We start from the raw sequence: 3526 nt of genomic DNA on the forward strand, positions 1-3526 counted from the left end.
ACAACAACATTCTGTGAGAAGATGGTATTTATGAGTTTTTTGTTTGTTTATCCATTCCATTGGGAGCAAGGACAAAAATGTAAAATCTATACCTTGCTTATCAAAACTGCCGAAAGAGTGTTCTTCCTTTCAAAAAAAATTTTTTGTAGATATTTTTCCAACCTAATTTTTAGGAAAGGTTTAATTTTCTTATTCTGACTCAGGTGCCAGTGTTTTGGGGGTTTTTTAGAGGGCATTTATTAAAAAAGTAGTTTTCCCTTTCCCCCCAAATATTCTTTCAGACAAAAAAAAAACAAGAGAGACACGTAAAAACGCCTGCCCAATTATTGCTTCTTTCTCTAAGTTAGGCAGGCAAGGCGACCAAAAGGAAGAGATTTGGTAAGTAAATTACAGTTTTGTGATTGCTCCCGCTACGGTGGCTGCAGGTACATGAGTGCCAGCCCTTGAGACTTGGTCTCTTACACTCTCTACGGTAGCATTCACTCAACCTACAACGCTGAAGAAGAAAGCCACACTGAAGACACAAGGAAAACAAGTCAATCTAGTCTAGAGAACAACATTCAGGGAAACAGTACCAACACCTTCTTAGAACATGGAAATAAAAAATAACTCCATCAGAGTACATTGCCAAGGAGCATGTTAAAACTCCAAAACAGCACCATTCATCAGTGTCTCAGGTCCTGTGGCAGCATCTCGGTCACTTACCACAAGGAAACAATGAGTTTCAAACTACTTCTATACTTCAAAAGAGTCGGTCGGTCGGCAGCCTTCCGTCTCGAGAGACGATGGTGTAGCTTCTTAAGAGTCTATCTGCACCGCCGAGAATGGTTGTGCAGTCCAACTCGGGAGTGACACGGTATCTGTCTCCTCCCGTGTTGAATCGACATCTTACGATGACGCTGGAGTGTCCTCTCCAGTGAAGCTGAAGCTACAGAGCCTGGGCAGGGTGATATGGAGGGTCTGCTGTTGCCCATGCAGCAGACCCCCCCTCTCTTTGCAGCTGAAGGGTCCAAGGGAAAGACGGAGTCAATACAGCTTGGCTTCAGGTGCGCCGCAGGAGTTGCCGGTGTTGACTACAACGTCAAACCGCCTTAGGGACTCCGGCTCCGGATTTTCTGTCGGGGTTTACTCCCTTAGCCTTTCCCCTGAAGAGGTATGCCGCAAGGCAGCAGAGGTTTTTTGGAGTCAGAGTTTTCCTTCTCTGATGTGCCCTGACTGGAAGATCGAACCAGCGACACTTAGCTCGCAGGCCGACGCTCAATCCACTGAGCCAAACCAACCAGGGTTCAAAAGAGTACATGCATAGGATATAGAGATATACAGACAATTGATGAGCATAAACTACTAGGCTTGTTACATCTAAATGGAAAAAAAAAAGAGGGGGACTCTCAGCCTCTGCAGGAAGCAGTTGGGAGCTGTGTGAGTGCCAAGGCAGGAGTGGACCCGTTATAAGAGAGTTGTAGGAGTTTGAGTTGTGAAAGGTGTTGTCGTAGAGAACCAGGACTTAAGACTTACCTGTAAGGGTTGTAAACATGGATTCACAGTGTGAAATTCTGAGTGTTTTCACTTGAGTCAGAATGATTGAAAACTGATTTGATGATCCCTATCTGCCCACTGTAAATTCTCTAAAGCAAGGCTCAGAGTCCCATAGTTTCTTCTTATACTTGATGATTTACACAGAAAAAAATCCCATATATGATACCATGGCCTCATCAATATTCATATACCATACATAATACAGATGAAGGTGTTATTATTAAAAAGAGTGGAGGTAACTGATTCTTGGGGAGTGGAGTTCATTGCTGCCAAGTGGAGTCAGGGAGGCAGCCTTGGTCTCATCCTTCTTGCGGTTCACTTCCCTTAGGAATCCTTCGCTCTGTTTCCTTATTTGGAAATGGTTTTTGACTGACCCGGACAGAGAGATCTGTGCAATAAGCCATTTTGAGAACCATAAAAGTCTTGGTCTTGCACCCTCCCTCTCTTCAGTCCAGGGAGACCAACAGACAAAAGCCCCGGTCCCTGTTCATTCTCTCCTCTCTACACCTGTGGCAGAGGGCATCTGAGGGAAAGAGGATGCGATGGGCAGCAGCCACCCTCCCTTCATGTTCCTGTCCTGAGCTAAGCAGAAAATGGTGCCAATGGTGGCAGCAACACACAGATCTGGTGCCGTATGCATTTGTGCATGGCTCTGGGTGGGTCCCACCAGGTTGTTTGTTTAGTGTGTTTTCATTTCTTTCTTCTTTCTTTCTTCCTTTCTCTTTTTAGGTTCTGTTGTTGATAGTTGTGAGTTTGTTGCCATTTTAATGTTCATAGTTTTGATCCCCTTTTTCTTAAATAAGTCCCTTTAATATTTCATATAACAAGGGCTTGGTGAGGATGAACTCCTTTAGCTTTACCTTGTCTGGGAAGCACTTCATTTGTCCTTCCATTCTAAATGATAGCTTTGCTGGATAGAGTAATCTAGGTTGTATGTCCTTGCTTTTCATCACTTTGAATACTTCTTGCCTGCAACATTTCTTTTGAGAAATCAGCTGATTGTCTTATAGGAATCCTATTGTAGGTAACTCTCTTCTTTTCTCTTGCTGCTTTTAACATTCTCTCTTTATCGCCAACCTTTGGCTTTTTAATTATGATGTGTGTTGGTGTAGTCTTCTTTGGGTCTAGCTTGTTTGGGACTCTCCGTGCTTCCAGGACCTGTATGTCTATTTCTTTCCCCAGATCAAGGAAGTCTTCCCTCATTATTTTTTCACATAAATTTTCAAATTCTTGATCTTCCTCTTCGCCTTCTGGCACCCCTTTGACTCGGATATTGGCACATTTAAAGTTGTCCCAGAGCTTCCGAAGCCTCTCTTCATTTTTTTCAATTCTTGTTTTTTCACTCTGTACTGGCTGACTGTTTATTTCTTCCTTATATTCCAAATCATTGATTTAAAGCCTGGCTTCCTTCCCTTCACTATTAGTTTCATGTGGATTTTCCTTCATTTCATTTAGCATAGCCTTCATTTCTTTCCTTCTGCATTTGACATACTCAAGCATATCTGTCAGCTCTGTGAGCATCATTATCACCAGTGTTTTAAACTCTTCATATGTTGGGTTGGCTATCTCCTCATCGCTTAGTTCTCCCACTGGAACCTTGATCTGCTCCCTTTTGGGGGGCCATACTTCTCTGCCTCCTCAACTTGACAGGCTCCTGTATTTGCCTCTGTGTCTTAGGTACAGCTGTCGCACCTGTTACATTGTAAGGGACAGAGCCTTAGGCATTCATCAGTACAGGCCAACTAATTTCACCACGTTGTGGTGCTATCTGTGGGGGAGGAGTCTGAGAGGGAACAATGTTACTTGTTCAGCACTCGCCCCTTTTCTAGACACTTCTCCCACTTCTGGTATGGGACTGGCGCCTCTCTAGCTGTTGCTCTGGTTGTGGTTCCCAGAGTGTATGGGTCTGCAGATGTTCTAGGACTGTGGGAGCCCTCTGAACAAACAGACTCTGCTGTGAGACCGGCAGTTTCTTCCTCCGCCCCAACCC

The 3526-nt window shown here is 44.1% G+C and overlaps 1 pseudogene; it reads right to left on the minus strand.

The window, feature by feature from the left end:
- Window positions 1-1756: 1756 nt before the first annotated feature.
- LOC150011564 (neuronal regeneration-related protein pseudogene) lies at window positions 1757-2040 on the minus strand (annotated as a pseudogene).
- Window positions 2041-3526: the final 1486 nt, after the last annotated feature.

This window comes from Furipterus horrens, unplaced genomic scaffold, assembly GCF_987537825.1.
Source record: "Furipterus horrens unplaced genomic scaffold, mFurHor1.1.pri manual_scaffold_4, whole genome shotgun sequence".
Lineage (NCBI taxonomy): Eukaryota > Metazoa > Chordata > Mammalia > Chiroptera > Furipteridae > Furipterus > Furipterus horrens.